Here is a 27,199-nt window from a genome sequence, read left to right on the forward strand (position 1 = left end):
GTAGGGGGGCTGACCCTGAATCACATGTGAGATGCAGCCTATCAGTGTTCACTGACCCATGTGATGTCACAGCCCCTATATAATCGACGGCCATCTTGCCTCTCTTCATTTCATCTATGCACTCAGATAGAGAGGACGGGACTGTGTGTGAGTGTGAATAGCTCATACCACAGCATTACACTGCAACTGCTAGTCACATCAGCTAAGGGAGAGACAGGAGTGCAGAGTGCTTTGCTGTTACACTGAGAAGAATCATTGATAGCTAAACCTCCTATTCATGTTATTGAGCATTGCAGCAGAGAGGGGCAGATAGCTGTCAGCTGCCTCATACAGATCTCCAAGCTGCCTGAACTTTCTGAAGCATCTTATCTCCTAATTTTTCAGCCCAATTGAGTTTTTTCTTTTTTTTTTTGCTCCACAAATCTTCTGCTGCTCAGAATTGTCCGACAGAGTGCAATTTATGGTTTAATCCCTGGATTTTTTTTTGTGGTGCTGTTGGGTCCTGCTGCTGTTCAGAAATACATGATTGTTCAGTGGACTGTAGTGCATTTGTACCATTTAGTACCTGTTAAGCTGTCAAGGTGCTCCATACCGTCAAAGTCCAAACAATAGCCTTCATCGGCTGGTGTTTTACAAAAATACAGAGTTTTTTTCAGCGTATAGTTTGGCATATTACTTCCCTCATCAGTGCATACCGCATAGGTACATCCAAGATTTGTACCATTTAGTACCTGTTAATCTGTCAAGGGCCGACATACTGTTTAAGGACAGCCGTAAGTAATGTCCTGCTGCTGTTCTAGACAAATACTGTTTAAAGAGTAGTGTAGCGTATTGTAATACCCTCATAAACGCACTAAGTATGTCAGGCAGAGAAGTGCCAGGACGTGCACAGAGGAGTGGCAGAGGCCTAAATACTTCAGGCAGAGTTGGCAGCAGATTTGGGGCGAGTGGCAGCAGGAGTCGCAGCGAGAGGCCTGAGCTCCCGTTATCAGCCAGCCGTCGTGTCTCCACCAGCAACCCATCTTGTGTTGTTTTTTTTTGGGGGGGGGGGGGGATTATGAAGCCCTGCTGTGTACTCGTGCATCAGCCAACTCCAGGCTGTGTCATTCAGGCAATATATGGGTTACTGATGCCGCTGTGGGGCCTGGGTCTGGGAATTTCAAATTTTCCCATAAGTAGCACCCGCTATCCAAAATCTTTAAAAAAAAATTGTAAAATTGTTGTGTTTTTTTTTGGGGGGGGGGGGGATTATGAAGCCCTGGTGTGTACTCGTGCATCAGCCAACTCCAGGCTATGTCATTCAGGCAATATATGGTTTACTGAAGCCGCTGTGGGGCCTGGGTCTGGGAATTTCAAATTTTCTCATAGGTAGCACCCGCTATCCAAAATCTTCGATTTAAATGTCTTAATTCATCTTTTAATCTTAGGAATTGTGGAGGCCTGTCACGATGCCGGCTGGCAGGAGGTGGATCCTCTGTGCCAGAGAGGGATTGGCGTGGACCGTGCTAGTGGACCGGTTCTAAGTTACTACTGGTGTTCACCAGAGCCCGCCGCAAAGCGGGATGGTCTTGCTGCGGCGGTAGTAACCAGGTCGTATCCACTAGCAACGGCTCAACCTCTCTGACTGCTGAAGATAGGCGCGGTACAAGGGAGTAGACAAAAGCAAGGTCGGACGTAGCAGAAGTTCAGGGCAGGCAGCAAGGATCGTAGTCAGGGGCAACGGCAGGAGGTCTGGAACACAGGCTAGGAACACACAAGGGAACGCTTTCACTAGGCACAAGGGCAACAAGATCCGGCGAGGGAGTGCAGGGGAAGTGAGGTATACATAGGGAGTGCACAGGTGAAGACACTAATTGGAACCACTGCGCCAATCAGTGGCGCAGTGGCCCTTTAAATCGCAGAGACCCGGCGCGCGCGCGCCCTAGGGAGCGGGGCCGCGCGCGCCGGGACAGGACCGAGGGAGAGCGAGTCAGGTACGGAAGCCGGGATGCGCATCGCGAGCGGGCGCCACCCGCATCGCGAATCGCATCACGGCTGGAGGCGGTATCGCAGCGCACCCGGTCAGTGGATCTGACCGGGGCGCTGCCGTAGCGAGGATGTTGCGAGCGCTCCGGGGAGGAGCGGGGACCCGGAGCGCTCGGCGTAACAGTACCCCCCCCCTTGGGTCTCCCCCTCTTCCTAGAGCCTGAGAACCTGAGGACCAGACTTTTATCTAGGATATTGTCCTCAGGTTCCCAGGATCTCTCTTCAGGACCACAGCCCTCCCAGTCCACTAAAAAAAAAGTTTTTCCTCTGACCTTTTTGGAGGCCAGTATCTCCTTTACGGTGAAGATGTCTGAAGAACCGGAGACAGGAGTAGGAAAAATAAGTTTAGGAGAGAAACGGTTGATGATGAGTGGTTTAAGAAGAGAGACATGAAAGGCATTAGGGATACGAAGAGAAGGAGGAAGAAGAAGTTTGTAAGAGACAGGATTAATTTGGCACAAGATTTTGAAAGGACCAAGATAGCGTGGTCCCAATTTGTAGCTGGGAACACGGAAGCGGACATATTTAGCGGAGAGCCATACCTTGTCTCCGGGAGAAAAAATGGGGGGAGCTCTTCTTTTCTTATCAGCAAACTTCTTCATGCGTGATGAAGCCTGTAAGAGAGAATTTTGGGTCTCTTTCCATATGGTGGAAAGATCACGAGTTATTTCATCCACAGCGGGCAAACCAGAGGGCAAGGGAGTAGGGAGGGGGGGAAGAGGGTGACGGCCGTACACCACGAAAAATGGGGATTTGGAAGAAGATTCAGAGACTCTGAAGTTGTACGAGAATTCGGCCCATGGAAGAAGATCTGCCCAGTCATCCTGGCGGGAGGAAACAAAATGCCGTAAATAATCACCCAGGACCTGGTTAATTCTTTCTACTTGCCCATTGGATTGAGGATGATAAGCAGAAGAAAAGTTTAATTTAATCTTGAGTTGTTTACAGAGAGCCCTCCAGAATTTTGACACGAATTGGACGCCTCTATCCGAGACGATCTGCGTGGGCAACCCGTGAAGACGAAAAATGTGTACAAAAAATTGTTTTGCCAACTGAGGCGCTGAAGGAAGACCAGGAAGAGAAATAAAATGTGCCATCTTGGAAAATCGATCAACGACCACCCAAACAACAGTGTTGCCACGGGATGGGGGTAAGTCTGTAATAAAGTCCATACCAATCAGAGACCAAGGCTGTTCGGGGACAGGCAGAGGATGAAGAAGACCAGCAGGCTTCTGGCGAGGAGTCTTATCCCGGGCACAGACAGTGCAGGCCCGCACAAAATCAACAACATCCGTTTCCAGAGTCGGCCACCAATAGAAACGAGAGATAAGTTGCAAGGATTTCTTGATGCCCGCATGGCCTGCGAGATGAGAGGAGTGACCCCATTTGAGGATTCCGAGGCGTTGGCGTGGAGAGACGAAGGTCTTCCCTGGAGGAGTTTGCCTGATGGAGGCTTGAGAAGTGGAGATCAGGCAGTCAGGAGGAATGATGTGTTGCGGAGAGAGCTCTACTTCCGAGGCATCCGAGGAACGAGAGAGAGCATCGGCCCTAATGTTCTTATCGGCAGGGCGAAAGTGAATTTCAAAATTAAACCGGGCAAAGAACAGAGACCACCTGGCCTGGCGAGGGTTCAGCCGTTGGGCAGACTGGAGATAGGAGAGATTCTTGTGATCGGTGTAAATAATAACTGGAAATTTTGATCCCTCCAGCAGATGCCTCCATTCCTCAAGTGCTAATTTAATGGGCAGTAGCTCTCGATCCCCGATGGAGTAGTTCCTCTCCGCCGGAGAGAAGGTCCTAGAAAAAAACCCACAAGTAACAGCATGCCCAGAAGAATTTTTTTGTAGAAGAACCGCTCCAGCTCCTACTGAGGAGGCATCAACCTCCAATAGGAAGGGTTTAGATGGGTCAGGTCTGGAGAGCACGGGAGCAGAAGAAAAGGCAGACTTGAGCCGTTTAAAGGCGTCTTCCGCTTGAGGAGGCCATGACTTAGGATTGGCATTCTTCTTGGTTAAAGCCACGATAGGAGCCACAATGGTGGAAAAATGTGGAATAAATTGTCTGTAATAATTGGCGAACCCCAAAAAACGTTGGATAGCACGGAGTCCGGAGGGGCGTGGCCAATCTAAGACGGCAGAGAGTTTGTCTGGGTCCATTTGTAGTCCCTGGCCAGAGACCAAGTATCCTAGGAAAGGAAGAGATTGACATTCAAACAGACATTTCTCCATTTTGGCATAAAGTTGATTGTCTCGAAGTCTCTGAAGAACCATGCGGACATGCTGGCGGTGTTCTTCTAGGTTGGCAGAAAAAATCAGAATATCGTCCAGATACACAACAACACAGGAATATAAGAGATCATGAAAAATTTCATTAACAAAGTCTTGGAAGACGGCAGGGGCGTTGCACAGGCCAAAGGGCATGACCAGATACTCAAAGTGTCCATCTCTAGTGTTAAATGCCGTTTTCCATTCGTCCCCCTCCCTGATGCGGATGAGATTATAAGCACCTCTTAAGTCCAGTTTGGTAAAGATGTGGGCACCTTGGAGGCGATCAAAGAGTTCAGAGATAAGAGGTAGAGGGTAGCGGTTCTTTAACGTGATTTTATTAAGTCCGCGGTAGTCAATGCAAGGACGTAGGGAGCCATCTTTTTTGGACACAAAGAAAAATCCAGCTCCGGCAGGAGAGGAGGATTTGCGGATAAACCCCTTTTTTAAATTTTCCTGGATGTACTCGGACATAGCAAGAGTCTCTGGGGCGGACAGAGGATAAATTCTGCCCCGGGGTGGAGTAGTGCCCGGGAGGAGGTCAATAGGACAGTCATAAGGCCTGTGAGGAGGTAGAGTCTCAGCTTGTTTCTTGCAAAATACGTCAGCATAGTCCATATAGGCCTTAGGGAGACCGGTTACAGGGGAAACCACAGGGTCACGGCAGGGAGTACTGGGAACTGGTTTAAGGCAGTCCTTGAAACAAGAGGTACCCCAGCTCTTGATCTCCCCTGTGGACCAATCCAGGGTTGGGGAATGGCGTTGAAGCCACGGTAGTCCAAGGAGAATTTCGGAAGTGCAATTGGGGAGGACCAAAAACTAAATTTTTTCATGATGAGGTCCGATGCACATTAGGAGGGGCTCCGTGCGGTAACGTATGGTACAGTCCAATCTTTCATTGTTAACACAATTGATGTAGAGGTGTCTGGCGAGACTGGTTACCGGGATGTTGAACCTGTTGATGAGGGAGGCCAAAATAAAGTTTCCTGCAGATCCGGAATCCAAGAAGGCCATAGTAGAGAAGGAGAAGGTAGATGCAGATATCCGCACAGGCACAGTAAGACGTGGAGAAGCAGAGTTGACATCAAGGACTGTCTCACCTTTGTGCGGAGTCAGCGTGCGTCTTTCCAGGCGGGGAGGACGGATAGGACAATCCTTCAGGAAGTGTTCGGTACCGGCACAGTACAGGCAGAGATTCTCCATGCGGCGTTGTGTCCTCTCTTGAGGTGTCAGGCGAGACCGGTCAACTTGCATAGCCTCCACGGCGGGAGGCACAGGAACGGATTGCAGAGGACCAGAGGAGAGAGGAGCCGGGGAGAAAAAACGCCTCGTGCGAACAAAGTCCATATCCTGGCGGAGCTCCTGACGCCTTTCGGAAAAACGCATGTCAATGCGAGTGGCAAGATGAATGAGTTCATGTAGATTAGCAGGAATTTCTCGTGCGGCCAGAACATCTTTAATGTTGCTGGATAGGCCTTTTTTAAAGGTCGCGCAGAGGGCCTCATTATTCCAGGATAGTTCAGAAGCAAGAGTACGGAATTGTATGGCGTACTCGCCGACGGAAGAATTACCCTGGACCAGGTTCAGCAGGGCAGTCTCAGCAGAAGAGGCTCGGGCAGGTTCCTCAAAGACATTACGAATTTCCGAGAAGAAGGAGTGTACAGAGGCAGTGACGGGGTCATTGCGGTCTCAGAGCGGTGTGGCCCATGACAGAGCTTTTCCAGACAGAAGGCTGACTACGAAAGCCACCTTAGACCTTTCAGTAGGAAACTGGTCCGACATCATCTCCAAGTGCAGGGAACATTGTGAAAGAAAGCCACGGCACAACTTAGAGTCCCCATCAAATTTATCCGGCAAGGATAGTCGTAGGCCTGAAGCGGCCACTCGCTGCGGAGGAGGTGCAGGAGCTGGCGGAGGAGATGATTGCTGAAGCTGTGGTAGTAGCTGCTGTAGCATCACGGTCAGTTGAGACAGCTGGTGGCCTTGTTGCGCTATCTGTTGTGACTGCTGGGCGACCACCGTGGTGAGGTCGGTGACAACTGGCAGAGGTACTTCAGCGGGATCCATGGCCGGATCTACTGTCACGATGCCGGCTGGCAGGAGGTGGATCCTCTGTGCCAGAGAGGGATTGGCGTGGACCGTGCTAGTGGACCGGTTCTAAGTTACTACTGGTGTTCACCAGAGCCCGCCGCAAAGCGGGATGGTCTTGCTGCGGCGGTAGTAACCAGGTCGTATCCACTAGCAACGGCTCAACCTCTCTGACTGCTGAAGATAGGCGCGGTACAAGGGAGTAGACAAAAGCAAGGTCGGACGTAGCAGAAGGTCGGGGCAGGCAGCAAGGATCGTAGTCAGGGGCAACGGCAGGAGGTCTGGAACACAGGCTAGGAACACACAAGGGAACGCTTTCACTAGGCACAAGGGCAACAAGATCCGGCGAGGGAGTGCAGGGGAAGTGAGGTATACATAGGGAGTGCACAGGTGAAGACACTAATTGGAACCACTGCGCCAATCAGTGGCGCAGTGGCCCTTTAAATCGCAGAGACCCGGCGCGCGCGCGCCCTAGGGAGCGGGGCCGCGCGTGCCGGGACAGGACCGAGGGAGAGCGAGTCAGGTACGGAAGCCGGGATGCGCATCGCGAGCGGGCGCCACCCGCATCGCAAATCGCATCCCGGCTGGAGGCGGTATCGCAGCGCACCCGGTCAGTGGATCTGACCGGGGCGCTGCCGTAGCGAGGATGTTGCGAGCGCTCCGGGGAGGAGCGGGGACCCGGAGCGCTCGGCGTAACAAGGCCTAGTGCCTACTCATGCTGCTGGCTACTCCGGGCTGTGCCATTCATCCACTATATGGTCTTCTCATGCTGCCAACACCTCCATGCTGTGTCATTCAGCCACTTAATGGTGTCCTCATGCTGCCAACACCTCCACGCTGTGCCATTCAGCCACTATATGGTGTCCTCATGCTGCCAACACCTCCACGCTGTGTCAATCAGCCACTAAATGGTCTCCTCATGCTGCAAACACCTCCACGCTGTCATTCAGTCACTATATGGTCTCCTGACACTGATGCCATCCCCAGGCTCTGTCATTGTGCTTCTGTGGGGCAGTGATTCTAAAAGCGATGCCGGTAATCTGCATGTTATTCTGAATAACAGTATTATTTCACTAACCCAGCACACTCCATATGCGTTTTAGAACACAGCAAAGTGTTCTATACCCCTACAGAGGCTGTATGTAGGCTAGAAATAGCCTTTTTTAATATAGATTTGCTGTGAAAAAATTTGGATCGAAACAAACTTTTTGGGAAAATTCGGCGAATCGGCTGAATCGAATTTTTGAAAAGTTCGCTAATCTCTAACCTAAATCCCAATGTGTTCCAACTTTTTTTTTTAGTTGCTTTTTGTTATGCAGTTTCATAATGCCTGAGATAAGTAGTTCTGGCCCTAGAATGTTATATGTATTAGCGTCTGTAGCATGTATCAGGAACATGTTATTATACCTGGGTCTTTTTACAGGTGACTGATGCCCGGTGAGAAGGTGAACGTGACATAAGCCCTCGTCAGCTGCAAGAAAGAATTTACGAGACAGGTAATTAATATTTATATTAATTACTGATAACAATCAGGCTAGATATAAAATCTAGACCTGCAGAGATGTCATAGTCTCTCCCTTATACATGAAGATATATGTATTGTTAATAAGAATATCGTCTATAGACAGCTTCTTATATAACACAGCTATATGTCAGGTACAAAGATTAGGAACATTTATGATCCTTATTCTCTAATTTTTATTTGTAGGAATCCCCTTTTTCGATATTTAATAGAATAGACTGAACTGTTTGCAGTGTTTACAAGTTTACTTTAGACTGTGGGCTGACTGACCGCAAATTTAAGACTTAACTGTACTAAGTAAAGATAAATCAATATGTTTTTTTTTTGGCTTCAAATATATAATTATAGCCAAAAGACTTTAGCCATAATAATTCATAGCCTTTTAACATAATGCCGATGGGTATAATACACTGCACTTTAATATTAATGCAGTATATTATGTGAACGATCTAAAGATAAAAGTCCGCTTTTGTATATATTCCTCCCCCTTTCTCTAATCAAGTGTTGGCCGCTTTAGTGGCCTTTTTGATGAATAGGGACAGACATGAGCTATATATTTGTGGGGGATTTCAACTGTATATTGGATAGCTCCCTAGATAGACTGTCACAGAGGGAATTGGGCAAAAAGTGGTCATCCCCTTTGGGGAAATTTATTGAGGAAGCTGGGTGGAGGGACGCATGAAGGGAATTGTATGGTGATAAGAAAATGCTCTCGTGTATAAGTAGCTCATATGATGCGGCTTCTCGCATCGATATGGTGCTATGCAATGATAAGGCCCTGGGGTATGTAGAAGGTCTAAAATATGAATCCAGAGGGATTTCAGATCATTGTAGTATGAATCTAAGAATATGTGGGAAAAAGGGGAGAAGTATAACTAGAATGCTCAAGATCAACCCTCATTGGCTAAGGATCCTGGATGATTGGGAAAAGTTAAAAGGGGAAATAGACAAATTTTGGGCAGTCAACAAGTGCACGGCAGAGGTGGGCATAGTATGGGATGCCTTGAAAGCATTTATCAGAGGTTTGCTATATAGGGAGATCTGTAGGAAGAAGAGGGGGTTTAGTTTAAAAGAAAAAGAGATGGAAAAAGAAATCGCTAGGGCAGAGGTCGAGCTGTGCAGGGATGCCTCTGTTGACAATTTAGAAAAGTTAGAAAAAAAAAACAGGATCTTAAAGTATATTTAGAAGAAAAAGCCCTAAATCAGATTTTTTTTCAAAATCAAAAATTATATTATGAAGGGGGGCGTCCAAACAAATTCCTGAGTCAACTCGTAAGGAATCAGCAAAGGGGGAACTTTATAAAATCTATTAAGGATAAAGATGGCCTTCTCAGGTCCACTGCAGTAGAAGTGGAAGCGAGTTTTGTTTGTTTCTTCTCAGAACTTTGAGACAGAAGTGCAACACTCCAAGGAGGATATTGAAGAATTAAAAAAAAAAAATTAAAAAAAATTACCGAGTCTGGGGGCAGCCCAGGGGATGGAGTTGGATACTAAAATTCAGCTCCATGAGCTGGAGCAGGCCTTGAGATCTTTTTCTGGGAACACAGCTCCAGGGATGGATGGGCTCCCGTTTGAGATATATCGTAAACTGGGTACCGTATATGCCGGCGTATAAGACAACTTGGCGTATAAGACGACCCCCAACTTTTACAGTTAAAATATACAGTTTGGGATATACTCGCCATATAAGACTACCCCTCCTACCGTGATGTACGGTACCTTGTAGTTCCCCCCACATTAGGTAGGCATCATGTTCCCCCACATTAGGTAGGCAGTATAGTTCCCCCCTCATTAGGTAGGCAGTATAGTTCCCCCCACATTAGGTAGGCAGTATAATTCCCCCCACATTAAGTTGCCAGTTCCCCCACATTAGGTTGCCAGTTCCCCCACATTAGATTGCCAGCTCCCCCACATTAGGTCAGCAGTTCCCCCACATTAGGTCGGCAGTTCCCCCACATTAGGTCGGCAGTTCCCCCACAATAGTAGGCAGCTCCCCAACAATAGTTCGTGAGTTATCCCACATTAGGTCAGCAGTTACCCCACATTAGTAGGCAGCTCCCCCACATTAGTATCAGTTCCCCCACAATAGTAGGCAGCTCCCCCACATTTGTAGGCAGCTCCCCCCACATTTGTAGGCAGCTCCCCCCACATTAGGTCAGCAGTTCCCCCACAATAGTAGGCAGCTCCCCCCACATTTGTAGGCACTTCCCCCACATTAGGTCAGCATTTCCCCCCACAATAGTAGGCAGTTCCCCCACAATAGTAGGCAGCTCCCCCCACATTTGTAGGCAGCTCCCCCCACATTTGTAGGAAGCTCCCCCCACATTAGGTCAGCAGTTCCCCCACAATAGTAGGCAGCTCCCCCCACATTAGATTGGCAGCTCCCCCCAACAGACATACAGCTTCCAGCCATATACAGTGTATGGCTGCAGGCTGTATGTCTGTACTGGTCTGCCCCCACAGTGTTCCGATCACCGCTCCTCCGGCCCAGGTCACCATCTACTGCTATGGCCTATGGACTGTAGCAGTAGGTGCCAGGACCGGGGAGCGGTGACCGGATCACTTAAGATAGCACGGTCGGTTACTCACCAGGCCCAGGTCGGTGCGCATCCTCCTGCGGTCCTCCTGGTCCTGCGCTCCTCTGCCTCTATGGTTGTAGGCACGTAACATCACTGACGTCCCGTGCGTACAACCATAGAGACGGAGGACCGGACCGCAGGAGGACCAAAGTAGGATTGCAGGAGGACATGCGCCGCCGGGGAATGGTAAGTGACCGGTGGACATCCTTATGTCCCGAAAGATTTTTTACGACACAGGGATGTCCGGCATAGGAATACCTATGATTATCTGCCCGGGCCGGCTCCCGTGTGCAGGCAGGGGCCGGCCAGAGCAGCTAAAAACTAATACTGTATACTAAAAACCAGGGGGCCTCCAGCTGTTGTAAAACTACAACTCCCAGCGTGCCCGGACAGCCTTTGCCATGCTGGGAGTTGTAGTTTCACAACAGCTGGAGGCCCCCTGGTTTTTAGTATACAGTATTAGTTTTTACTTGCTCTGGCTGGCCCCCGCCTGCAGCCACACACGGGAGCCGGCCTGGGCAGATAATCAGAAGTTTTCCTATCCCGGACCTCAATACCCGGCGTATAAGACGACCCCAGACTTTTCAGAACAAAATTCGGGGTTAAAAAGTCGTCTTATACGCCAGGATATACGGTAAGTCATTGTTAGGGAAACTCCAAGAGGTGTTAGATTAATCCTGCAGACAGGGGTCCCTTCTGCAGCAATGATGGTATTAATCCCGAAAAAGGGTAAAGATCTAAGCGAGATGGGTTCATATAGACCCATCTCGCTTTTAAATACAGATAGAAAATTTTTTGCAAAGGTATTAACGTTGCACCTGAAGGGAGTAATTGGGAAACTGGTGGGGAGAGATCAGGTTAGATCTATGAAGAACAGGAATGGAATGGATAATATTAGGCGATTTTTTTTGGCCATCCAGCTTGGGGAGACGGGGGGGGGGGCCCGCTCCATCCTGTAGCTAGACGCTGAAAAAGCGTTTGACAGGGTGGAGTGGGCCTTCTTATGGAAAGCGTTGGAACAGTTTGGGTTGGGGCAGAGCTTTATAAATTATATTAAGCTGTTATACGACCATCCCAGGGCAAGAATTAAAATAAACAATACTATATCTAGCCAATTTAGCCTCACATGGGGCACAAGAAAAGGGTGTCCCCTGTCACCTTTATTATTTCTTTTATTTATTGAACCTCTGTTTTTCTCAAAAATCATTCCCGATACCAGGGTTTTGGTCCAGGAGGAGATGAAGGAAAAATTGCATTATATGCGGATGATTTATTACTGTTTGTCAGGAACCCGAACATTCATTTAGTTGACATTATTCAGGACATTCAGGAATTTGGTTGTATCTCGGGACTCTCAATCAACTGGAGAAAATCTTCATTAATTATTGTGGAAGGCATAGGTGAAGAAAGGTTTAGTGAATTAAAAGTAATAAAATATCCAGAGACCATGGAATACCTGGGGATTAGCATTAGTAGCAATCCAAAGGACTATATCAAGTTAAATCTAGCCCCGCTGTTGGTAAAAATTAAAAAGAAAATTGATATCTGGTTAAAACTACCCTTGGGAATGTCCGATCGTATAGCATTGACAAAAATGCTGGTTCTGCCGTAACTTTTATACTATTTAACAGCATCCCCGGTAATTATAGATGAAGTATGGTTCAGAAAAATTGATGGTTTGGTGAATACATTAATTTGGGGTAAGAAAAAGGTTAGGATTAGATTAGACACATTCACGCTTCCCAGAGATAGGGGGGTTAGGGGTTCCAAACTTTAGACTGTATTACTGGGCGGCTCACCTATCACAGCTCATGGGTGATCAAGGTCAGCTGATTCATGACCTCTTAAAATTTAAATATAAGGTGTATAGGAAGCACGTGTTTGAAGTATTGGAAAATAATTTGAAATTTAATAAGAAGGATACAATTGGTGCACAGGCAAACTGGGTGTGGAGGAAAGTTAAAAGTGTTTTTAACATTACAGGAAGTGTGAAATTTACTCTACTGTGGGAAAATAATAATTTTAATGAAATAAGTAAAATTGAGCATTATGGTTTATGGTTAAGAAAGAGGATAGTATATGTTGAGCAAATGTTCAGTGAAGGAAAATTTAAAAAATTTGAAAATCTGCAGAGGGAGTTTGGGTTAAAAGATAAATATAAATTTGGTTTCCTCCAACTAGAACATGCTGTAAAGTATACTAAGGATACAAGGGCTCTTAGTATCCAGAACCATCCCTTGATTGAATTGGTGGATGGGGGTAGGAAATTGGGGCTGTCTGCAGTATATAAAATTCTTCGATTAGGGAAACTAGAGGGGATGAAAGTTAAAAGTAAAGTGGGCAAAAGAAGGAGTGCTGTCGGATGAGATCACTTGGAAGGGAATGACTGTGAGTGTGGTCCAGATGTCGGAAAATGAAAAATTTCAAACCTCTCAGTTTATGCTATTGCATAGACTATATTATACCCCTAAAGATCTATGCAAATGGAAAATTCGTGCCCATGCGGACTGCCCAAAATGTGGAAGGACCGAAGCGAATCTGCTTCATATGCTGTGGGAGTGCCCGTATATAAACGATTTTTGGTTTGAAATTAAAGAACAGATTAAAAGAAAAATAGTTTAGTTAGTTTGGAGTGGAAACCAGGAGTTTTCCTGTTTGGTCTAATCCCTAACCTACCTGTGGTCAAAAAGAAGTTGATCTTGAATGCATTGAGTACAGGGAGGTTGATTATAATAAGGAAATGGATTTCTAACAAAAACCGAGTAGTCTAAAATGGAAACAAGAGTTGCAAAGGGTTAAAGGTTTTGAAAAGGTTAAAAGCAAAAAGTCCAAAAAAATGTTTGATATATGGAAGAAAAAGTGGGGTCTATGGGATACTGATAATTAGGATGATTCCGGAATTTCCAGAGAGAGGTGCGGATAAGAAGAGAATTTTGCAAATGTTTTTTTTTCCTGCCATTGTGGGTGGAGGGTGGGGTGGGTTATAATAGGACCAAATAAATGCATATGTATTTGTAACTTGTTGTATTGTATTTGTAAGAACTTGTATTTTTTTTTCTGTAAGCGTTGAAAAAAAATAATGTTAATATAAAAAAAAAGATAAAAGTCCCCTTTATAAAACACTTAAAGGCTATGTTCACACTGAGGAATTTCCAGCCGGAATAATTATTGCCAGAGGTTCCATGGGTGCATTGCCCTCCCCATAGTTGGCAATGTATTCTGCATGAATCCTATCTAAATAATAAGTTAAAAATAAACAATTTATAAAATAATTAACCCCAACCCCTACAAAAATGTATATATAAAAAAAGATTTTTTTTAAAATAACCCAAAAAATATAAAAAGTAACCCTACCGTCCCCTCACATTAGCCATAATGAAACATTGGCTGTCAACATAATGCTGACAGCCATAATACACTGCACTATAATACTAGTGCAATGTATTATATGGGCGATCAGTAGATCGCTGGTGAAAGCCCTCTCATGGGATAAAAAACAAGAACAAAAAAAAAAAAACACTGTTCCTGATGACTACCATTTCATAATTACATTCCGAACAGAGGATATTGACATCTGAAAACGTTTTGCTATCTTTTTATAGCCTTCTCCAGTTTTGTGAGCGTCAACTATTTTCATTTTCAGATTTCTAGACAATTGCTTAGAAGAACCCATGGTGCTGATTGTTGGGGCAAGGTCAGATGAGTCTGGGTATTTAAAACCTTTGAGATTGACATCACCTGGTCTTCCCAGATGATGATTGAGAACAATCCATGACACTGGCAGGTCTCAGCTTTGCAAAGGGGACAGTGCATGCTATAAATTCTTCAGGGTGCCCAAAATTTTGCAGACACCATTTTTTTTGTTTTCTGTTATTTTGAAAGTTTAAATGATGGAAATTAAATGTACCTTTTTTCGACATATTATAAGAATGTCTAATCTGTAATTTGATGCCTTTTGGAGATTTTTCCATCTTTCTTTGGCCTTTTTATGCCCATTAATAATTTTTTTTACCTGGGGTGCCCAAACTTTTGATCCCCACATTAGGTGCAGTACAGTTCCCCCACAGACATACAGCCTTCAGCCATATACAGTGTATGGCTGGAGGCTGTATGCCTGTTTACTGCCCCAGTGTTCCGACAACCACTCCTATGGTCCGGGGTCACGATCTACTGCTATGGCCTATGGGCCATAGCAGTAGGTCTCGGGACCGGAGAGGAGCGGTGGTTGGAACACTGAAGATGACTTGCCGCTGGTGACTTACCATCCTCGCTGCTCTGCTGTGCCCTTCTATGGGCGCACGCCTTGCGTGCGCTACCTCTTGGCGGCACCTGCATTTTTAAAGTTAACGCGGAGCCGCAAAGAGTTAACCGGGGCATCAAGGATGTCCTGAATGTGACGGGGGCCCCCTGCGGGCAAGGGGCCCGGAGCAGGTGCTCTGTGAGAGCCAATGATGATCCGGCTCTGCCCCTGGCCTGGATAATTTTACCCACCCAGTGGTAACAGTAAATGTGAAGAAGTCTTTGCACGCTGTATATTTTTTTTCTATACTCATTTATAACTTGGGAGTTTTATCCTTACCTCCCTTACTGTGATCTACCTAATAACCTGGATGCAAGTCATAATGTTGTTTAGTAATTTAAGGGCTATTCTGTCCCATTAAAAAAATGGGCCTCCATTCCAACTCATACCAACCTCTCACAATGCAAAAAATCGACAAAATATTATTAAATAATTATGTATTTTTATTTCTTTTAACCACCCCTTAACCCTACCAGGATCAAGGGCATACAGGTACGCCCTTAAGTCCTGGCACTTAAGGACCAAGAGCGTACCTGTACGCCCCTGGCGTTTCTGTTCACTGCCGGTAATCCGGCGGTGAACAGAATGGGATGCCTGCTGAAATTATTCAGACCGGTGATCATTCAGACCATCGATATGTGGGGAATACGTGTGACCCAATGACACGTGTGACCCGATGACCCGGAATCAGAGGGTGATTGGTTGTGTACGACACACCACCAATCACCCTCTGTTGCTGGTGGGAGATGGCGATCACATCACTGCATAGGGGATAGGGGATAAGATGTGTAAGCACCAGAGTACCCCTTTAAGTAAAAAAAAAATAAGTTTTTGATTCTCCCCTGACCCCCCTAATAGGTCCCCAAGGGTCCGTTGAACATTTTCCAGCGTGACCCGGGCCCTATTAGGGCTTCAGGGCGCCGCGTTTTGCCCCCTATTTTTTTAGGCTGTAGCCTTTTTTTTTAATCACACACCATTATACAGTTTGCACCAAAACACACACGCTTCCGGACCCCAGAACATCCTTCCACTCAGGGTGTTAACGGGAAAATCATGGGGGACCTTTTGCACCCACTGCTGGATAAGATTTACCACCTTTACGTGGATATAACTTTTATACCAGTATCCCTCTGTTTAAATCCCTCGCCGCCAGATCCACGTCCGTCCGCTTGTGGGTCCGTTTGGAAGAACCAGAGAGGGCTCCCTCTAAATTTTGTTAAGATACCTATGCCCAAGGGTGAGTCCCGTGCCCTTACCCATGAAAACCTGTTGCTGGTCAGGTATAAGGATAAGAGGGATGTTCTTATGCTGACCAAAATTCATGGTAACGGCAGCTCACCTGTCCCTGTGCGAGGCACCAAAACAACGGTCCTCAAGCCTGATTGTATTCTGGACTACAATCAGTATATAGGGGGAGTTGATCTCTCTGATCAAGTCCTCAAGCCATATAACGCCATGCGTAAAACACGGGTATGGTACAAAACAGTTGCGGTCTACTTGGTACAGGTTGCCATGTACAACTCTTTTGTATTGTCCCAGTACGCTGGCAACACAGGGACATTCATTCAGTTCCAGGAGGAAGTCCTAAAGGCCCTGATCTTTAACGACCGGGAAAGAGCAGGCCGGAGTTCCCAAAGAACTGTAAATATAGGTGCAAGGATCGTCCCAGGCCAGCACTTTCCAGGTGAGGTCCCTCACACTGGAAAGAAGGGACGATTCCAGAAAAAATGCAGAGCGTGTTGCAAGAGGGGGATATGGAAGGACACCACCACTCTGATCATCGGGCCTCTGCATTAAAGGTTGCTTCCGGAAGTACCACACTTCCATGAAGTACTACATTTTTTGTCCTTTTCCCTTTTCATTTAATTTTTCCATAATTTGTCCCCAATTTACCAAGTCCAGAGTACATTCCAGATTTTAACCCTATAAACCCTAGAATTGCCCAAAAAACCCTTTCATAAAAAAAAACTGATAAGAACTCTTGGAGTATTTTTTCCAAGAATAGGTCATGGGTCCCTATCATCAGAGAGCGCTCTCTCTCCACCTGAGCAGGGTGCATATTTGAGGCAGCAGGTTAGGGACGGCCACACACATCACATTCCCAGAATGATCATTCAGAGCATAGGGTTTGGGGAGGACATATTTTTTTGCTTTTGGTTTTTGGCATATCAGTAGTAAAATAGCAATTTTCATTTTCCCCATAGTACACTTTATTCATTTCTGGAAAGTAAATTTAGGGAACACCTGTTTCCAATTGTCCAGTTCCCCCCTATACACCTTCCCTAGGGGGTGTACTGTCTGTAATAGGCTCACATGGATGTTCCTTTTATTTTCCTCTGAATGAGCTACTGATAGGTTTGAAGAAACATAATCCTCAAATGCCAACAGAGTTCCTTCTCATGAACCCCATCATATTTCCAGGTGACAATTCAGGGTCACATGTTAGTTGTTCCCAGAAAGATGAAGCAGAGCATAGGTTGAAAATTGCCCTTAAATGCCCTTCCTTGTCAATAGTAGGTTTCCCCCCCCCTACTTACCTGATGTAGGTATGCATATATTATTTACTTACCTGATACAGCTATGTATATATTGTCATCACAATATATTCTTTATTCTATATTATATATTGTGCTCCGGACTTCCCTAACATCTTGGCCTTAAATGTGTCCGATGTACCGAATTTATTTGGGTGTCATATTGACCCCCTTACTTTTCATCATTTTACTAATTGATATAGATTGGTGCCGTATAGATTTTCACAATTCCTCCATTTCCTAGTTATCCAGCTAGTTGTGCTTTCTTTATTTTATATATTACAACCAATGTATTTTCAAAATGAGTTGTCAACTATCTATGACCTATATATGCTCTGGTTCCTGAATCGGATCTTTTTGGAATAATGTGGTCTCTTTCAGGGGATCGGATACATTGGGACTTAGCCTAAAATACCTTAGTGAGAATCTCTTCCCATACCTATCTCGGTCAGCGCATCCAGTCTCCTGTCTCGCGCGATCTGTTATGATCGCGGCGAATAACGACGCTCCGGGCAATGGGCAGGGCCCGAGAGCGCGTCAGGATGACCGATACCGGATATGAGGACAGACGCTGCCTTGCTTCCGGCAGAGTGCGCGCCAGGCAGAAACAAGCCGGCATCTCTGCCAATTCAGAGTGTAGCGCTCCCGGACAGAAACAGGAATGAATAAGCGGTAAACGTAAGTGTTACATGACACATTCCTTTCCAGGTACGGACTCTCCATAGGTACTCACTGATAGGGATCCTATGTTTTATTTTTCAGGAACAGGATGAGTAACCTGAGTGAGTACGGAGAGCTATGTGGCCATTCTTTATTTTGCAGGATTGAACTTGGATTCAGAATTGATTTTTGGTATGTGTCACTTTTTTTCAGGTACCGACCAGAATCCTGTATTTGCTGATTTCATCATTTAAGCCCAGGAGATGGCATATGGGTGTTTGGGATACATGTATAATTAAGTGTATTCATTAATTACTTCTATATCTTGCCATGGGGCTATAGATAATCCCCTAAAAATCCCCTGAGGACGGCGCCGTAAAGACAGTGGCGCTAGAAACGCGTTGGGCTTTATTCTTTTGTGCTAAAAGGGGTACTCTTTTTCTCCTTGACACATCAGGAGATTTATTAACAGTGATTCTACTCTTTATAAATCAGTGTCGCATTGGAGACACTGTATTGTCTGATTCATAATACATCACTATTGAGTGATTTTATGACCTTTCCTTTATCTGGCATTAATAAATGTTAAGTTTTATTGAGCACTTCCCTAACTATAATCTATTCTCACATAGTTACTTATTTTTTGGAAACCACACCCCTCAAGGAACGCAACAAAGGGTACAGTGAGCCTTAATACCCCACAGGTGATTGACGAACTTTTGTTAAATTGGAACGTGAAAATGAAAAATTTGTAGTCTCTCAGTGCATTCTGGAAGTTGTAGTTTTGCAACAGCTGGAGGCATGCAGGTTGGGAAACTTCCAGTTAGGAAACACACTCTAACCAGTTCCCAACCAGTGTGCCTACAGCAGTTGAAAAACTACAACTCCCAGCATGTACTGACAGCCAAAGGGCATTCTAGGAGTTATAGTTATGCAACAACTGGAGAAGAACAGTTTGGAGACCACTGTGTAGTGGTCCAAAAACTGTGGACCTCCAGATGTTGCAAAACTACTACTCCAAGCATGCCCAGACTTTCCAGACATGATGGGAGTAGTTCAGCAACATCTGTCTGGGCATGCTGGGAATTGTAGTTTTGCAACATCTGGAGGTCTACAGTTTGGAGACCACTGTACAGCTGTTGTATTAGTTGCAGTTGATCTCTCACCCACCAAGTAATCGCTCCACCCATTGAAGCAGACAGGCTCCCTGTCATCAGCTGACTAGTGATGTCAGGTCTCGACCGCATTGCAAGCTGGTAAAAATCCGAGACAACAGTAATTTTGTATGCTGTTAAAAATAAATATTGGGGAGAAAATCACAGAAGAATCGTGAGAAAACCGTCACACACAGGTACAGACACTATATTATGAATTACACTAACTTTACAGCCCCTGTAGCATAGTCAAATTAAAAAAATCCTGGAATACCCCTGTAACCCCTCAAGGACCCATTTTACACCTTAGGACCAGAGCGTTTTTTGCACATCTGACCACTGTCATTTTAACCCCTTAAGGACGCAGAACGTAAATGTACGTCCTGATCATTCATAACGCTGCACAGAGGTCCCCTCTCCTTCCTCCGTCCGGCTCCCGGCGTCTCCTGCTCTGGTCTGTGATCGAGCAGACCAGATCAGAAGATCGCCGATAACACTGATCTGTTTTATGTCCTATACATAGAACAGATCAGTATTAGCAATCATGGTATTGCTATGAATAGTCTCCTATGGGGACTATTCAAGTGTAAAAAAAAATGTAAAAGTAAAAAAAAAGTGAAAAATCCCCTCCCCCAATAAAAAAGTAAAACATCAGTTTTTTCCTATTTTACCCCCAAAAAGCATAATTTTTTTTATAGACATATTTGGTATCGCCGCATGCGTAAATGTCCGAACTATTAAAATAAAATGTTAATGATCCCGTACGGTGAACGGCGTGAACGAAAAAAAAAAAGTCCAAAATTCCTACTTTTTTAATACATTTTATTTAAAAAAAAAACATAAACAATTTATAAAAAGTTTTTTATATGCAAATGTGGAATCAAAAAAAAGTACAGATCATGGCGCAAAAAATGAGCCCCCATACCGCCGCTTATACGGAAAAATAAAAAAGTTAGTGGTCATCAAAATAAAGGGATTATAAACGTACTAATTTGGTTAAAAAGTTTGTGATTTTTTTTTAAGCGCAACAATAATATAAAAGTACGTAATAATGGGTATCATTTTAACCATATTGACCCTCAGAATAAAGAACACATGTCATTTTTACCATAAATTGTACGGCGTGAAAACAAAACCTTCCAAAATTAGCAAAATTGCATTTTTCGTTTTCATTTCCCCACAAAAATAGTGTTTTTTGGTTGCGCCATACATTTTATGATATAATGAGTGATGTCATTACAAAGGACAACTGGTCGCGCAAAAAACAAGCCCTCATACTAGTCTGTGGATGAAAATATAAAAGAGTTATGATTTTTAGAAGGCGAGGAGGAAGGGGTTAAACATTCCTTAAGGGGTTAAACATTAATAACTCTGGAATGCTTTTAGTTATCATTCTGATTCTGAGATTGTTTTTTCGTGACATATTCTACTTTAACATAGTGGTAAAATTTTGTGGTAACTTGCATCCTTTCTTGGTAAAAAAAAATCCCCAAATTTGATGAAAAATTTGAAAATTTAGCATTTTTCTAACTTTGAAGCTCTCTGCTTGTAAGGAAAATGGATATTCCAAATAATTTTTTTTTAATTCACATATACAATATGTCTACTTCATGCTTGCGTCATAAAATTGATGTGTTTTTTCTTTTGGAAGACACCAGAGGGCTTCAAAGTTCAGCAGCAATTTTCCAATTTTTCACAAAATTTTCAAACTCACTATTTTTCAGGGACCAGTTCAGGTTTGAAGTGGATTTGAAGGGTCTTCATCTTAGAAATTCCCCACAAATGACCCCATTATAAAAACTGCACCCCCCCCCAAAGTATTAAAAATGACATTCAGTCAGCGTTTTAACCCTTTAGGTGTTTCACAGGAATAGCAGCAAAGTGAAGGAGAAAATTTTACAATCTTCATTTTTTACACTCGCATGTTCTTGTAGACCCAATTTTTGAATTTTTACAAGGGTAAAAGGAGAAAATGTATACTTATGTTTGTAGCCCAATTTCTCTCGAGTAAGCACATACCACATATGTCTATGTAAAGTGTTTGGCGGATGCACTAGAGGGCTCAGAAGGGAAGTAGCGACAAGGGGATTTTAGAGAGTAGGTTTTTCTGAAATGGTTTTTGGGGGGCATGTTGCATTTAGGTAGGCCTTAAGGTGCCAGAACAACGGAAAAAAAACACATTCCATACCATTTTGGAAACTAGACCCCTTGAGGAACGTAACAAGGAATTAAGTGAGCCTTAATACCCCACAGGTGTTTCACGAGTTTTGCATATGTAAAAAAAATGTTTAAAATGTTAAAAAATTTTCACTAAAATGTGTTTCCCCCCAAATTTCACCTTTTTGCAAGGGTTAATAGCAGAAAATTTGTAACACCATCTCTACTGAGTATGGAGGTACCCCATAAGTTGACCTGAAGTGCACTACGGGCGAACTACAATGCTCAGAAGAGAAGGAGTCATATTTGGCCTTTTGAGAGCAAATTTTGGTTAAGGGGCATTGTTCCAAAAATCTGTCAGACACCTGTGGGGCGTAAATGCTCACTGTACCCCTTATTACATTACGTGAGGGGTGTAGTTTCCAAAATGGGATCACATGTGGGTATTTATTTTTTTGCTTTTATGTCAGAACCGCTGTAAAATCGGCCACCCCTGTGCAAATCACCAATTTAGGCCTCAAATGTACATGGTGCGCTCTCACTCCTGAGCCTTGTTGTGCTCCCACAGAGCATTTTATGCCTACATATGGGGTATTTCTGTACTCAGGAGAAATTGTTTTACACATTTTGGGGGTCTTTTTTTATAGGGCAACACCAGCATGTTAGTGTAAAATGTTTTATTTTTTTAAACATACAAGCTGGTGTAGCCCCAACTTTTGATTTTCATAAGGGGTAAAAGGAGAAAAAGCCCCCCAAAATTTGTAGTGCAATTTCTCCCGAGTACGGAAATACCTCATATGTAGCCCTAAACTGTTTCCTTGAAATACGACAGGGCTCCGAAGTGAGAGAGTTCCATGCGCATTTGAGGACTAAATTAGGGATCGCATAGGGTGGACATAGGGGTATTCTACACCAGTGATTCCCAAAAAGGGTGCCTCCAGCTGTTGCTAAATTCCCAGCATGCCTGGACAGTCAGTGGCTGTCTGGACATGCTGGGAGTTGTTGTTTTGCAACAGCTGGAGGCTCCATTTTGGAAACACTGCCATACAATACATTTTTCATTTTTATTGGGGGGACAGTGTAAGGGGTGTATATGTAGTGTTTTACTCTTTATTATGTGTTAGTGTAGTGTTTTTAGGGTACATTCGCACTGGCGTGTTATGGTGAGTTTCCCGCTAGGAGTTTGAGCTGCGGCGAAAAATTTGCCGCAGCCCAAACTTGAAGCAGGAAACTTACTGTAAACCTGCCTGTGTGAATGTACCCTGTACGTTCACATGGGGGGGGCAAACCTCCAGCTGTTTCAAAACTACAACTCCCAGCATGTACTGACAGACCGTGCATGCTGGGAGTTGTACTTTTGCAACAGCTGGAGACACACTGGTTGGAAAACCTTCAGTTAGGTTTTGTTACCTAACTCAGTATTTTCCAACCAGTCTGCCTCCTGCTGTTTCAAAACTACAACTCCCAGCATGTACTGATCGCCGAAGGGCATGCTGGGAGATGTAATTATGCAATAGCTGGAGGTACGCAACTACAACTCCCAGCATGCCGAGACAGCTAATTGCTGTTTGGACATACTGGGATTTGCAGTTTTGCAACATCTGGAGGGCTACAGTTTTAGAGAACACTGCAAAGTGATCTCCAAACTGTGGTCCTCCAGCTGTTGCAAAACTACAATTCCCAGCATGCCCAGACAGCAAACAGTTGTTTGGGCATGCTAGGAGTTGTAGTTTTGCAAGATCTGGAGGGCTACAGTTTAGGGACCACTATATAGTGGTCTCAAACTGTAGCCCTCCAGCTGTTGCAAAACTACATATTCCAGCATGCCCAAACAGCTGTCTGGGCATGCTGGGAGTTGTAGTTTTGCAACATCTGGAGGGCTTCAGTTAGAGACCACTGTATAATGGTCTCAAACTGTACCCTGCAGATGTTGCTAGGCAACTCACCGGCTTCCGTCGGATCCAGCCGCACGTCATCGCTGCCTGCCGATCTCCGTTGCCCGCAGCCTCCGTCGCCTGTCCGGATCGGTAAGTGGATCTTCAACGCCAGTCCCCGTCGTTTCCCCGTCCTGCTCCGCCTATTGTGGGTGGGCAGGACGGGGAAAACTAAAGTTAACGCCCCCGCCCCCGATCTGCTATTGGTGGTCGCGTCTAGACCACCAATAGCAGGGATAGGAGGGGTGGCACCCCTGCCACCTCACTCCTATCGCTTCAGGGGGATCCTAGGTGTCTTAGACACCCGCGATTCCCCTTACATTCCGGGTCACCAGGTCACTATAGACACCGTAATGACCCGGAATCGCTCAAATCGCAAGTGCGGATTTGCCGCGATCGCCGACATGGGGGGGGGGTCTGATGACCCCCCTGGACATTTGCACGGGATGCCTGCTGAATGATTTCAGCAGGCATCCCGGTCCGATCCCCGCCCAGCGCACGGCGGGGACCAGAACTGCCCATGACGTAACTGTACGTCCTTGGTCCTTAAGACCCAGGGTGTCGGGACGTAACGTTACGTCATGGGTCCTGTAGGGGTTAAGTACTGGGACGCGAGGGTGTACCTGTCAACAGACTAATATTTTGTCTTGTAAAATGTTAAATAATGGAAGCCTGACAGATCACATTAAAACTAACAATATAAAATCATGCAGTGGCCTTGCCGGCTTTCTTTGGTTATATTCCCTTATGACATCACACATGTGATGTCATCAAGTGTTTGGAGCTATCTGTACCAGACACTAGTACAGTTCAGGCCTTAGCTATCAGAGGGAGTGAACACAAAGAACAGGAGATGAGGAAGAGGACAAGATGACACAAGAGAGGTACATTAATCCTAATTATTGGTCAGAATACATCTAGAGTTCTAGACTTGCAAATGATGACTAGATCAATTAAATATAATGTGTCAAAATAATAATGTAAATTGTATTAAATCTAATTATTTAACTAGACACTTTGCTGATGTTCACAAATGACCAAGTATATACTGTTTATTAATTTCTATTACACAAAGAGTTGGAGGTTATAAATACTGTGGGGGAGATTTATCAAAACCTGTCCACAGGAAAAGTTGCCCAGTTGCCCATAGCAACCAATCAGCTCGCTTCTTTCATTTTTAACAAGGCCTCTGTAAAAATGTAAGAAGCAATCAGATTGGTTGCTAGGGGCAACTGGGCAACTCTTCCTTCACACGGGTTTTGATAAATCTCCCCCTGTATGTGTATATTAAGTCTATGGGGGAGAATCATCAAAATCTGTGTAGAGGAGTTGCACATAGTAATACTGAATCATAAAAAGAAATGCATACATTGAATTTTCTTTAACAGGATTGTCCCACAGAGCAAATTTGGTCAAATCAGGTGTGTGCCCCATACATATATGTGTGGTGTGGGGGTGTGATACAGGGCAGATGGAATTACCCTAGGGGCAGATGGCATTAATCCCTTGTATTCGTGATGCCAGGGTGTGGTTTATACTCAATACCACCCAAAGGTATACTGCTGGATCCCGGGCTGGGCACAGGGACAATAATGACTCCGACACCAAGTTATGGATAACGATAGCTTTACTGAGGTTAGACAGGTGGAAAAGTCTATACAGTTCAGCCAGGGCCCACAGAGGTGACCAGTGACTTCAGAGACCTTTAGGGCTTGCTGGGACTTGTAGTAGATGAGGTCAATTTAATGCAGGCCAAGTTGACTTGACAAATGATGACTGTGACTGACTTGTGACTGATGACTGACAAGACTGTGACTGTGGCTTACTTGAAGGTTTGTAGCTTGTGGCTGCAGACTGGACTTGTGGCCTCCTATGACTCAGGACACACACTTAGGCACGACTTGACTGGACATCAGCAGGAAGCAAGAGAGAGGGAGAAAAGGCTCAACCCCGGGCTTTTATGGGGGAGGCTTTGAGGGGATCCCATTGGTCACCCTTAAGTCACCTGGTCACTGATACCTCCTGGGTAACAATCATATGACAACTCACATGGTAAACAGTCTTAAAGTGACAACACTTTCTTCACACATTACACAGTATAATACATAATAAACCTATTTACATGGGGGACACTGAAGGAAGGCTGCCTGCCAGGGCAGCAAGGGTATGGGGTAACACCTCCCGTACTAGGCTACCACATATGTAAAGGTGAACAAATGTGCTGTTTTTAAGGAAAATAACCTATATCCCTGTTCTTCTCCCTCATGGATCTGATCACCTAATTTCCTCTCTGAGCTCTAACCCTACTGTTGCCAGGCAACAGAGCACACACTTCCCACAATCCCCCTTGCTTATAAGCACAGTGGAGACAAACTGCCATTACCTTCAGAAGACTGCAGGTGAACTGAGCATGTATTACCCCGCCACAGTGGGTCGTAACCAAGGTCATCAGTTATCAAAACAATGCGGGTACATTGAGGATTAGTAATTTATATCTCTTACTGAGATAGATAGAGAGGGCATAGATGAGTGTTTCCTGCAAAACTACAACTGCCAGCATGCTGGGAGGTGTAGTTTTGCATGTTGTAGTTTTGCAACGGCGGGAGGCACCCTCTTCAGGAAACACTTATCTATCTATTAGTGTTTTCCAACCCTCCAGCTGTTGCAAAACTACAACTCGTAGCATGCTATGAGTTGTAGTTTTGCAACAGCTGGAGGCATCCTGGAAAGGGGGGGGGGGGGCGGTGGGGTACAGGGATAGTGCTGGAAAAGGGGGGGGGGGGCAGGGATAGTGTGTGTGGGGGTGTTTGGGGGACACAGCGATAGAAAACACTGTCCAGGCATGATGGGAGTTGTAGTTCGGCAACATCAGAAGGGACAGATGTTGCAGAACTACAACTCCCAGCATGCCTGACTGTTTGGGCATGCTGGGAATTGTAGTTTGCAACATCTGGAGGTCTACAGTTTGGAGACCACTGTATAGTGGTCTTCAAACTGTGCCCCTCCATAAGTTGCAAAACTACAACTCCCAGCATGTCAAGACTGTCCAGGAATGCTGGGAATTGTAGTTTGCAACATCTGGAGGTCTACAGTTTGGAGACCACTGTATAGTGGTCTCCAAACTGTGCCCCTCCAGATGTTGCAAAACAACAACTCCCAGCATGCCAAGACTGTCCAGGCATGCTCAAAGTTTTAGTTCTGCAACATCTGAAGGGCCAAATGTTAAAGAACTACAACTCCCACCATGCCTGAGAGTAGTTTTGCAACATCTGGAAACCACAGTTTGGAGACCACTGCACAGTGTTCTCCAATCTGTGGCCCCCCCAGATGTTGCAAAACTACAACTCCCAGCATGCCCAGACAGCCTTTGGCTGTCTGGGCATGCTGGGAGTTGTAGTTTTGTAACTTCTAGCAGGCCACAGTGAAGATCACTCACCTCCAATGCCACTGCTCCTCTAAATTGTCGCTTGTTGTCTGCCACCACCTGCTGCCTGCCGCCTGCCGCCAGTAAGACCCCGAACCCCCATGGCCCTTTCCAACCCCCCAGACTCATCATCCCCCCCCCCCCCACCCCCTCCTCTGCCTGGACTTCAATGGGTGGGCAGAGCGGGGGATCTGAACTTTATTCCCTCCTGACCAACCAATGGTAGGGGATAGGAGGAGGTGGCACCCCGATCACCCTTATTTTCTGGGCCATCGGCTACCAGAGACCAGATTGGCCCAAAAAAAACGTGATTGGCCAGTCAGAATTGGCTAGTGAATAATTTTGACCATGGTCTCAGGACCCCCCCTAGGCAATGTGCCGGGATGGCTGCTGATAGATATCAGCAGTAGTACCTCCCAGCGAGTGGTGGTGATCGGAAATACCGAGGACAGGTACGCCCTCCATCCTTAAGTACCGGGATGTGAGGGCGTACCTGTACACCCTCCGTACCCAACAGGTTAATATTTTGTCTTGTAAAATGTTAGATAATGGAAGCCT

The 27,199-nt window shown here is 45.4% G+C and overlaps 1 protein-coding gene across 4 annotated transcripts in view; it reads left to right on the forward strand.

Moving 5' to 3' along the window:
* The window catches only part of LOC130367991 (olfactory receptor 1G1-like), a 451,749-nt gene that overhangs the window by 260,024 nt on the left and 164,526 nt on the right, over positions 1–27,199 (forward strand). For 3 of the 4 annotated variants that reach the window (XM_056571125.1, XM_056571130.1, XM_056571127.1), the window contains one exon: positions 7,801–7,873. The exons of the other annotated variant lie outside the window; for it this stretch is intronic. The gene's annotated coding sequence lies outside the window, so the exon portion shown is untranslated. The remainder of the gene's footprint in view (positions 1–7,800; positions 7,874–27,199) is intronic. 4 annotated transcript variants of the gene reach the window in all.

The sequence above is a fragment of the Hyla sarda genome, chromosome 4 (assembly GCF_029499605.1).
Source record: "Hyla sarda isolate aHylSar1 chromosome 4, aHylSar1.hap1, whole genome shotgun sequence".
Classification (NCBI taxonomy): Eukaryota; Metazoa; Chordata; class Amphibia; order Anura; family Hylidae; genus Hyla; species Hyla sarda.